We start from the raw sequence: 12,719 nt of genomic DNA on the forward strand, positions 1-12,719 counted from the left end.
ACTTGGAAGCCCCCATTTCCAAGTCCAAACTTTCTGACCCAAACTAATGTAGATCTTACATGTATTGATTTACATCTTTGCCTGTAACTTCTATCTCCCTAAAAATGTATAAAATCAACTGTAACCCAACCACCCTGTACATTTGTTCTCAGGACCCTCTGAGGCTGTGTCATGGGTGATGGTCCTCATATTTGGCTCAAAATAAACTTCTTCAAATATTTTACAGAGTTTGGCCTTTTTTTGGTCAACATTAAAATTAAAAGAAAGACTAAATGGAAAGATTTGAAAAATTTGCAGTCTGGCCATATAAAGAGTGAAAAGTCATATTTAGGAGAACAAAGTGGCCATATGCTAAAGGTATTAGTATAGATAAAGGAGAGCCAGATGCTATTTATCAAGACAATGAAAGACTCAAAAGGCATTTCAGAGATCTTCTGAGGCTGCCCCTGCCACCGCAGGCCCAGAACTCTAGGAGGACAGAATGGTTTCGGGGGATGGGCTCAGGGTGCCCTTCACAGGCTCACAGCCCAGGGCCACTTTGGGACTCTATTCCCTGCATTCTGGTCCAGTGCTCCTCAGCTGTCCTAGCTGTGACTCAAGCAGGCTTAGGTGTGGCTCAACCTACCACTCCAGATGGTTCAAGCCATAAACTTTGGTAGCATCCATGTGGCGCTAATTCTGCAGGTGTACAGACTGCAAAGAGCTGTGTTGGTGTGGCTTCCTCCACCGAGATTTCAAAGAATGTTGCAGACAGCCTGGGCACCCAGGCAGAGACTTAATCACGGGGGTGGAGCCACTGCAGAGAACCTCTACTAGGGCGATACCAAATAGAAATGTGGGGTCAAAACTACCACAGAGAGTCCCCACTAGGGCGATGCCTAGTAGAGCCATGGGATTGGGGCTAATCCCCAAACCCAAGAACTGTAGGGCCACCAGCATGCAACTTCAGCCTAGGAGAGCTACAGGCATGTGATCCCAACTTGTGAGAGCTTCTGGGTGGACTGACTCCAGTAGAGGCATAGGACGAGGGCTGCCTGGGTTTTTAGGAGCCCATCTTCCACCACTGTGTGCCCAAAATGGGGGATATGGAGTCAGAGGAGACTATTCTTCAGCTTTAAGACTTAATGTTGATTAACCTGTTGGATACTTTTGTACTTATTTGGGACCAGTTCCCTTTTCTTCTTGCCTATTTTACCCTTTTGGAATGGGAATGTCTATCCTATGCCAGTCCTGCCATTGTATTTTGGAAGTAGATAGCTTGCTTGATTTTATAGTCTCATGGCTATAGGGAATTTGCCTCAGGATAAATCATGCCTGCAATCTCACCCCTATCTGATTCAGATGAAACTCTGGACTCTGGGCTTTTGAGTTGATGCTGGAACAAGTTAAGAATTTTGAGCTATTGAAATGGAATGAATGTATGTTGTATGTGAGAAGAATATGAGTTTTGGGGGGTCAGGGGCAGAATGTTATGGTTTGAGTGCCCTCATCAAAACTCATGTTGAAATTTAATTGCCATTGTAACAGTATTAAGAGGTGGGGGGGCCTTTAAGAGGTGACTAGGTCATGAACGCTCTGGCTTCATAAATGGGTTAATACCATTATCACAGGAATGGGTTAGTTATCACAAGAATGGGTTTCTGATAGAAAGGTAAGTTCAGCCCTCATTTGTTCACTCTGTCTTGCACTCATTTTCCATGTGATGCCTTCCACCATGAGATGACCCCCACCAGATGCCAGTGACATGCTCTTGGACTTCCCAGCCTCCAGAACCATGAACCAAATTAATCTCTTTTCTTTATTAATTACCCTGTCTGTGGTATTCTGTTATAGCAGCAGAAAACTGCTAACACAGGCTCTTAAAAATTATTCTTTCAGAGTAATTTCTTCAAATGTGGGACCAGGTAAGTAACCTGAGTAAAGCAAACGAGGTGTAATACATTAGGGAATTAGGAGACTCTAGCACATTGGAATTGGAATGCACCATCTGAAAGGGCAGTAATTAATCCATTCCAGTCAATTTTAGCTAAGTGAGACTGCAGGCAGTTGGCTAGACCTTTGAATTCCTCAAAATGACCCAGAAATGTGATTTTTTTAAAAAAATTAAATCTTGTGACCTTTCAATGTAAGCATCTCATTCAATTTTTTAAAAATACTATACCAATCAAAACATCTGCAAGAACAATTACATTTCTTACTTTCCCCTGAACAATCAGATGATGATAGCAATATAATGTTATTTGAGATTTATTCCCCAGAGCTGATTCTACTCCAGATAACTAGTCCTAGCCAGCCATGAAAAGTTCATTCTCCTTGAAACTGCTTCAACCCTCTTGCTGCTAGGAGGGGAGCCAGCCTTAAGGCAAACATAACACACCAAGGCCAACAGAGTGGAGATAGAAAAAAAAAAAACCCTGGAAACTCCATGACATTCTTGAACTACTGACTCAATCAATTCTGATGCCCGCTCTATTCTGGTGCTCCTTGTTACACATAAACATTTCCTTATTATTTAAATCACTTCAAGTTTTGGTTTCCATTAAGACGTCTTAACTGATTCAAAGCCTAACTATAGAAGTTTCTTTCTGTATCTATATCTTTTTATTTTCCCTAAGTACAGTTTATTGTATCCTTTTTCTCTATCATTTTTTTAACATCACTAAATTAGATAGCTATGTTTAAACCTATTTATACATTATATGACTTCCCAATTGTTTGGACGGCCATGTATGATAGCTTTGCATCATTTAAAAATAAAAGGATGGAGTTGGAGTTAGAGTTGGAGATAGTAAGCACTAAGAAGCCTACCTCTAACCTTCAGTTTGGACTCTGAATGATTTCTATAACTCCAGATTGCTTCCTTTCTCTCCTAACAAAAAATATTGGCCTGGCACAGTGGCTCACACCTGTAATCCCAGAACTTTAGGAGGGTGAGGCAGGAGAACAGCTTGAGCCCAGGCATTTGAGACTGCAGTAAGCTGTGATTGTGTCACTGCCCTCCAGTGTGGGCAACAGAGTGAGACCCTGTCTCATAAAATATAAACAGACAGATAGATAGATAGATAGTAGACAGATCCATCCATACTGAGACAATGAGCTTTGCCCTTCTGCTATAAAGTAGACTTCTATACTTGTGCCTAATAGGTTAGTGTTTGAACTTTAATTTGCTTTCCTTCATTCTTGCCAGAATGATCAATTATCCTTCACCTAACCAGCATTCCTCCTTTCCAACTTTCCTCTTTGCTTATGCCATTTTAATCACTTGTATGACCTAAACCTCTTCTCCACCCTTCAAAATTCTACTGATCCTTTAAGATCTCCATCTTATATCTTCATGGTGCTCTCCCGTTTCGTATCACCTTCATAACAGTCATTTGAGATGGGCAGGTAGGTACAATCTCATTTTTAGGTGAGAAAATTGACAGAAACATTAATCTGCTCAATATTTCAGTTACTTGCCTTAAAAGTATCACATATTTCTTGACTCTGGCTTATGCCTTTACCATCACCCTCTTACCGTTCTCATTTGGATGCACCTTCTCTTTCCCAATCAGTGAACTCAAGTAAACGTATTCTATGCTTTTTCTATTGACTGTTATTTCTTTTCTTTCTTTTTTTTTTTTTTTTGAGACGGAGTCTGGCTCTGTCGCCCAGGCTGGAGTGCAGTGGCTGGATCTCAGCTCACTGCAAGCTCGGCCTCCCAGGTTTATGCCATTCTCCTGCCTCAGCCTCCCGAGGAGCTGGGACTACAGGCGCCCGCCACCTCTCCTGGCTAGTTTTTTGTATTTTTTAGTAGAGACGGGGTTTCACCGTGTTAGCCAGGATGGTCTGGATCTCCTGACCTCGTGATCCGCCCGTCTCCGCCTCCCGAAGTGCTGGCTTACAGGCGTGAGCCACCGCGCCTGGCCTTCTATTGAATGTTATTTCTGACTAGCTGTTTTTATTTCCACAACTAACTCCAAAGTTAAGAAATGTAATTTGAGTCAAGAAAAAGAAGACATCTTCACAACCCACCCTTTCTTTAATCTGATGGTGGCATAGTCACTGACCCATGTGTTCAGGATGGGGAAAAAAAAGTATCCAGAGGCGTCTGCAGCCTCAGTAGATATTGGCTAGACTTAGTATTGAGCATGAGATACTCTGACATTTCTCATGCAAGAGGCATGATACAAAGGAAAATATAATTCGGAGTCAAGCAGGTTTAGATTTGAATTGCAGCAGACAGCAGTGCCTTCCTGAATTTTACCTCACAGGTAATATTGATTGCATTTTAACAGAGTTTTCAAAAATAAAAAGTCTTAATCCAAGAAAGTGACTGAAATAGGGAGGACTTGATATCTGGTACTAGGCAAAAACAGGAGACATTTGTGTTGATTAGCACCAGAGCTGTGCTAATATTCTCCTGAGAGAAGGACCTAAGGGAATTGTATAGACAGTATAGGTAAGTTCATGTAGTCAGAGGAGGAAATGAGGCAGGGATAGCCTAGATATGAGGGTAGTAATAAATTATAAGCATGTAAGGCCAAAGACCCATGAATAGATTGGGATGCATTTCTTTCTTTCTTTTTTCTTTTCATTTTTTTTTTTTTTTTGAGACGAAGTTTCACTCTTGTTGCCCAGACTGGAGTACAATGGTGCAATCATGGCTCACCACAACCTCTACCTCCTGGGTTCAAGTGATCCTCCTGCCTCAGCCTCCCAAGTAACTGGGATTACAGGCATGTGCCACCATGCCCGGCTAATTTTGTATTTTTAGTAGAGATGGGTTTCTCCATGTTAGTCAGGCTGGTCTTGAACTCCCAACCTCAGGTGATCCACCTGCCTTGGCCTCCCAAAGTGCTGGAATTACAGGCATGAGCCACCACGCCTGGCAGGGATGCATATCTTGAGATACCAGAAACCCTTAGAGGAACACCAAAGGAAGAAGCGAGACTGGTAGCAAAGATGGAGATTCTGAAAAAAACGTGGTTTCCTTTCTAACTGTAGTTTTTCCTCAATAATTTGTGTGACAGGCCAAGGGAAGTGCCTTAAGTGTGTACACTTGCTAGGATCTGTCCAAATGTCAAGCAGAAATTCAAGTCCTTGTATAGTGAGAAATTCAATAAATAACTTTTAAGTCCAATTCCAAAGAGTAAACTTATGTTTATTTATTTAAAAGTTTAATACTATATGTAGTTCTTTAAAATTTTTCTGAATAGAGAGTCAGGAGACTGGAGTTCCAGCTCTGGCCTGGCTATTATCTAACTGGTTGACATGGGCAAGTCCCCTGACTCGTCAATGTCTCCTTTTTCACATTTTTAAATGTAAGTTTGGCCTAAGTGACCTCAAAGGTGCCTCCTGGATCTCAACTGTGATTCCAAGCACTGGCTATAGTTGTGGCTTTTATTTGAAGGTTATTAAACACTTACTGATGAAATCTCGTGTCTATTTTTTTCCAAAGATACCATGGGAATTCCAAGTGAATTTGGAATACTGGAAATACCAAACAAGGTTAAAGAATGTTTTAAATGCAGTGACTAGACAAAAGCTATAAACAGCTTAGCACATGGCATTTTTGCAAGAGCAATAAAGAGTGCACATTTTTAGATTCATAATCATAGATAATGTTAAGGGATGTATGAGAAAGGGCAAGGGGATATACAACCCAGGGGCCCAACACTATCCTGATAACCTGAGGTCCTGGGCAGGAACTTGTCCCAGGATGTGGAACAGCATCTCTGTAGCCTAGTTGGCAAAACTTTAATCTCAGTGGGTTTTCCCTCAGTGGTAGGCATTATCAGAATGCTAATGACAATAAGGCTAAAGACAACTGTATCCAAGAGTAATTCATGCACTGTGCAGCCAGCTAGCACTCACACTTATGGCAAGAGACTCTTCAGTCACTGCGAGTGCACGTGCTCACTGTCATTAGAGACAGCTGTTGGCTCTGAAGAGCCCTGGCAGCCAGACTCCTCCAACAGCCTCAGGGATAGTGTTTTGGTGCAAACCTGAGTGTGTGCTTTCAGAGTCATTAGAGAAAGGAGATAACCACAAGTAAACAGAAAGCAGGTGGACTGTACAAACAGTGTCGCAAACATAATTTTCAAGTCAATTACTATAAGGTTCTCTTTTTATGTTCTTTTTAAGTAGATGCAATATCAGGGCTCCACTTATCTCTAAATAATAAAACTCTTTCACTCCTAGCAACCACTTCCTGGAAAACAACCTGACAAAAAGATGAAAACAGTGAAAAGAGGTCTTTCGCACATTTAACAATGATAAGAGGGGTTTTTAAGAGTGAAATCCCATAATAGCTTCAATCATAAATGGCTATATCCAGTATCTCTCAGATGAGCAGCCAGAACCATGAACTTCCTTGTTGCAAAATCATGTATTAACCCTTCCCTGATCACTGCATTCTATGACCATCATCTACCCACAGAATTTTTCAACAAAACCGTCACTGAGATTTTACTGGGTATATAGTATGCCCCATGCATTAATTTCACATTAATAAAAGGAATTGTACTCATTTTCTTGCTCCTCCTTGTGTTCCTTCAGGCAATTTATACAGCCTCAAAGGGTCTTCATTCCCTCACTTATAAGGATAATGGTTCACACTTCTCACAACTATTGTGAAAATTAAATGAAGTATATTGTTCAGGGATAGGCACACACAGAAACTCAACAGATGTTAGCTCCTTGTCCCTTGCAATCCATTTCTATCCAGGAGCTACAGTGATCTTCTTACACATAAATCGGATCATGCTACTCTCCAGCTTAAAACCCATAATGGCTTCCCATTACATTTAGGATAAAATTAAAAATTTGTAATATTCCCTACTGTTTCACGCGTCCGTGTGAAGAGACCACCAAACAGGCTTTGTGTGAGCACCATGGCTGTTTATTTCACCTGGGTGCAGGCGGGCTGAGTCCAAAAAAGGAGTCAGCAAAGGGTGGTGGGATTATCATTGGTTCTTATAGGTTTTGGGATATGCGGTAAAGTTAAGAGCAATGTTTTGAGGGCAGGGGGTAAAGCTCACCAAGTACATTCTCAAGGGTGGGGAGAATTACAAAGAAACTTCTTAAGGGTGGGGGAGATTATAAAGAACCTTCCTTTTTTTTTTTTTTTTTTTTTGGAGTCTCGCTCTGTCACCCAAGCTGGAGTGCAGTGGCACCATCTCTGCTCACTGCAAGCTCCACCTCCCAGGTTCACGCCATTCCCCAGCTTCAGGCTCTGGAGTAGCTGGGACTACAGGCGCCTGCCACCATGCCCAGCTAATTTTTTGTATTTTTAGTAGAGATGGGGTTTCACTGTGTTAGCCAGGATGGTCTCGATCTCCTGACCTCGTGATCCGCCCGCCTCGACCTCCCAAAGTGCTGGGATTACAGGCGTGAGCCACTGCACCAGGCTAAAGAACCTTCTTAAGGGTGGGGGAGATTACAAAGTATGTTGATCAGTTAGAGTGGGGCAGAAACAAATCACAATGGTGGAATGTGATCAGTTAAGCTATTTTCACTTCTGTGGATCTTCAGTTGCTTCAGGCCATCTGGATGTATACGTGCAGGTCGCTGAGGATATGATGGCTTAGCTTGGGCTCAGAGGCCTGACACCTACAATATCTCTCTGGCTCTGCCTAAATTTTAGGTACATCTTCAGCCAGTCTACCACTAACATTCTATGCTCCAGCGAAAATTACCTTCTTTTGGATCTTTAAATATGCCAGACCTGTGTCATGGCCCCTGCATGGTAGCAGCACAAGGGAAAATTTGGGTGTCTTTATTCCTCATAATATGCATGAAGTCCATCCTTTATTTGATATGCAAAATTGATATATTATGAATCTTATATAGAACGCTATGCACAAACAGCTTCTAGCCCACCACTGAGTCAAATTGCTACCTCTAAGGCCCTCCTAAATTGTCATTTGGAAACTGTCACTGTTCTTGCACATGCCATTCATTCTGCTCAAAAAAAACCCTCATCTTTCCTCTTTGCTACTGGCGAAATCTTACTGACTCATCAAGTCTCAGCTTAAATATATATCTCCTCAGGTATATGTCCATGTTAAGAATTCTCATAGCACCCTGTCCTTTTCTTTCAAGCGAATGAATAATCCTGTGTGACTATTAAGGTTGAGAAGGGCAAGGATAGTGTGGCTGCTTCTCTTAATGCTGCTGTGATCTAACATAAAGAGAGGCAGGAAATGCTTGTTGCTGGAGCTCAAGGTTTACTAGATTTTTGTTTCTTTTTTTTGAGACAGGGTCAGTGCAGTAGTGCAGTCTTGGCTCACTGCAACATCTGCCTCCCAGGTTCAGAGCTCAAGGATTACTAATTATATTAGTCTGTTCTCATACTGCTAATAAAGACATACCTGAGACTGGGTAATTTGCAAAGGAAAGAGATTTAATTGACTCACTGTTCAGCATGACTGGTGAGGCCTCAGGAAACTTACAATCATGGTGGAAGGGAAAGCAAACATGTCCTTCTTCACATGGCAGCAGCAAGGAGAAGTGCCAAGCAAAAGTGGGAAAAGCCTCTTATAAAACCATTAGATCGGCTGGGTGCGGTGGCTCACGCCTGTAATCCCAGCACTGTGGGAGGCCGAGGCAGGTGGATCACAAGGTGAGGAGGCAGAGACCATCCTGGCCAACATGGTGAAACCCCGTCTCTATTGAAAATACAAAAAATTAGCCAGGCGTAGTGGCGGGCGCCTGTAGTCCCAGCTACTTGGGAGGCTGAGGCAGGAGAATGGCGTGAACCCGGGAGGCGGAGCTTGAAGTGAGCCAAGATCGAGCTACTGCTTTCCAGCCTGGGTGACAGAGCGAGGCTCCGTCTCAAAACAAAACAAAACAAAACATTAGATCTTGTGAGAGAACTCACTCACTGTCATGAGAACAGCATGAGAGTAACCACTCCTATGACTAAATTACATCCCACTGGGTCTCTCCCACTACAGTGGGGATTATGGGAACTACAATTCAAAATGAGATTTGGGTTGGCAACACAGCCAAACCATATCACTAACCGATAAAGTTTACCTGAATATATATAGAGAGTGAAAGATCTGCCCCTGCACCCATGAAAAACTAGAGAATGTTACACCGGCTAAATCTGATGACAAATTTTGAGTCTGTCTTAAGCCAATGTTTAGGAGTCAAAGAGAAAGAAAATGTCTCCATCAAAGACTGTGCCTTTGTATCCTGGACTTTTCCTACTTCTTTTATTTTTTTGAGATGGTGTCTCACTCTGTTGCCCAGGCTGGAGTGCAGTGGAGTGATCTCGGCTCAATGCAACCTCTGCATCCCAGGTTCAAGCTATTCTCCTGCCTCAGCCTCCCGAGTAGCTGAGACTACAGGCGCCCACCACTACGCCTGGCTAATTTTTTGTATTTCTAGTAGAGACGGGGTTTCACCATATTGGCCAGGCTGGTCTCAAACTCCTGACCCTGTGATTCACCTGCCTCAGCCTCCCAAAGTGCTGAGATTACAGGTGTGAGCTGCCGCGCCCAGCTTCCTTTTCCTACTTCTTTAACTCACTTTCTTTCTACTACCCTAACCACTGCATTTCAACATACACAAATCAATCTGAAGCAGAACTAAATTTTACATAGAAAGAGGGGTTTGAGAAAGGGAAAAGCGGGTGGCAGGACTATGAACAGAAGAAATAAAATGCAAGTACAGCCTCAAGGCATTCACTCTCTTGGGCTCTCAGCAGGAAGTCCTTGCCAGGCATATCTTTGTACCACACTTCTAGTCTGTCTTACATTCCTCTGGATCATTTACCAGTGGCCTAAGCTGCCTGCTTTACTTTCCTGTCCTGAATCATGTTTCTGCATTGATCTCTGATAAAAGATCCTTTTCTGTTTGGATCCTCAGTTTGGTCCCATTTGTCTTTTAGTTGTAACAGGACTAGCTTTTTAATCACCTTTCAACATTTAGGAAGCTTTTACTAGGAATCCCAGTCCTTCTTCCACAGATATTCATAGAATGTTCGTAAGTACCAGGCACTGTGCTAGGTTCCACCCCTTCTGCATTCTCCGCTTCGGTAGACCATCTGGATTGAAAGTTTCTCTTGAATGTTTTTGTCTACTTTGACTCTCCCTTTCTACTTGGCTTTGATTTTTCTTTTTTTTTTTTTTTTTTTTTTTTTTTTGAGACGGAGTCTAGCTCTGTTGCCCAGGCTGGAGTGCAGTGGCCGGATCTCAGCTCACTGCAAGCCCCGCCTCCCGGGTTCACGCCATTCTCCTGCCTCAGCCTCCCGAGTAGCTGGGAGTACAGGCGCCCGCCACCTTGCCCGACTAATTTTTTTTGTATTTTAGTAGAGACGGGGTTTCACCGTGTTAGCCAGGATGGTCTCGATCTCCTGAACTCGTGATCCGCCCGTCTCGGCCTCCCAAAGTGCTGGGATTACAGGCTTGAGCCACCGCGCCCGGCCTTGATTTTTCTTAAAGGGTCCTCTCCCTAGCTGGGCCTCTCATCCTCCTTTAGAATATCCCTGCTCAGAAATTCACAACTTCTATTTGCATGTGAAAGATAACTCCCAGGGAAGTTCTGGGAGAAATTTCCATGTGTGTTTAAACATTTATTTGCTACTTGACAGTCAAATGGAAGCTGCCTTTGAGGGGCGGGGGGTGGGGGTCTGTGGCCCTCCCTCTGAAGTAGGAGAACGAAGTGGCATCTGCTTTGTCAGGGCGCTGTTGTGCTTTAGGTTTAGGAATTTCTATCCTTCCCTTAGTTGAAGCTGCCACATAATCAGGTCTTTTTGTCTAGAATTCTATTGTGTGTGTTGCCTCTTGAGTAAGATAAACAGAATAAGACAGTCATGGTGCCAAGGACCTATTTTTATATTCCCTAGTTCATTTGCATTCCCCCCTCCAACTTTCTATGGCAATTTTTCCTGTCCACATTAAAAACAGCTTTCTGGAAATTTTTATGGAAATTCCTTATATATGATATTGTGAATTTACGGAAGCATCTTCCAGGCATCTTAAGTTTTTTTTCTTTATAGAATTTGAGGCTTCATCACTGCCCCTGTCCCTTAACCTCTGTACAACAGTTTCATACAGAAATGTCTTGTTCACATAAAATCTGCCAGCTCCACCCATAGTGAACCCTGCCCCGTTCTGATGTTCCAAATCTTCCCCTTCCATTTCTAAGACTCACCTCAATCCTCAGGGCACATTCCTTCTCTTCTCCTATTTTCAGAAACTACCCACTTCAGTCCTAATCTTGTAAAACCAAGCAAACTACGCCCAGAAGGTGACAATGAGGAGGGACCATACACTAGAGTGTAGGTTTAGTGAGCAAAGAATAACTCCAGGAAGGTACCAAAGCTGTTATACTCTCATTTTCTACATTTTAGCATAAACTTTCTTCTTGGAGGATCTTCAGTAGAGATAGAAAGATGCCAAGAAATCTCTCCTAAATTCCATGGATTCAGATACACTATATATAATCTTTAAAAAGTGCTGAATCATAGAGTTGCAGAGGTGGAAAGGAACGGACTTGAGAAATCCAGTCCATTTCCTCAATCTGTTTATTAATTTCCTCTATAACATTCCTCAAAACTGGCCATCCAGCCAGTTTTTTTTTTCTTTTTAAAGAAAGATTGTTTAAAGAATAATGAGCGTAAGTCCAAAGGCTTAATCAGTATTTCTTAAAGAATGCTCTGCAGACGACCTGCATCAGAATCACCTGGGGTGCTGCCAAAGGGTCCCTGGGATCTACCCTAGATAGAATCCTAGAGCCTAGGGCTGCAGTCAAAGACTCTGCACCTCCAGGTAGTACTTACATATATTAAAGTCTGCGACCCTGCATTCTAACAGGGATCAGCCACAGCTGGAAGTGGACAGACTTCCTCCCCATATTTACCAGGGCAGGAGAAGGCCATCCATGCCTTGAGAGGAGCAGTCTATGCTTGCCGGCATTTTTACAGGAATGTGGTAAAACAGCTGCTACAAACCTACCCCCAACATTTTTTTTTTGCCCACACCATACCCAGAGCAGCCAACAGCATTACTGAAGCTGGCAGATGCATAAGTCTCTGCTTCCTGATGAAGATGAGGAGAAGAAGTGCCTTCCTGGATCAGGGAGAGGGAGATGAGCTGAATATTAATATTGCACTTAATACTGGTGAAATCATGATCCAGGCCCTCAGGCAATATATCCAGGCAACTACGGTAAGGGAAAAAGTTTGAACATTAATGAAAATCCGGAGAAACTGATTTATGTGGAAGCATAAGTAAATAATTCTAGGCTATGAGGAGCGTATAATAGTTTGTTAAAAGATAAAAACCTGATGGTGGAAAGATGGACCAGAACATAGGTTCATCTTTGAAGTTGAAAGGGAAAACAATGAAAGGAATTCAGGTACAATTCAAGCTACAATAAAATGAGCCTTAATAATAATTTAACCATTTTAACCAAACAGACAGCATATTTTTAGAATCAGGAGGTCTGTACAATGTTTAGGCAGCCTGTGTAACTCTCCTTTTAAAAGAGGCTCATGTTGAGCATTCCAGAAAACCACGGAGACACTGAGCTCAGTGTACGAGAGTCGACTGTGTTGAAAATGCAAGAGCCAGAAATGACACATACCTAGAAAATGACCAAAAACTAACCAAGGCAGGACAGAGAAATCCTTTCTTCTTTCTCCTACAGGGGAAAAAGTATCCAACTACAGTACACCTCTCTTGACCTCCTCCCCCGTCTTTCCCCCCAAGAGCTTTAGACTAGGA

The sequence above is a fragment of the Macaca thibetana genome, chromosome 12 (genome assembly GCF_024542745.1).
Source record: "Macaca thibetana thibetana isolate TM-01 chromosome 12, ASM2454274v1, whole genome shotgun sequence".
NCBI lineage: Eukaryota > Metazoa > Chordata > Mammalia > Primates > Cercopithecidae > Macaca > Macaca thibetana.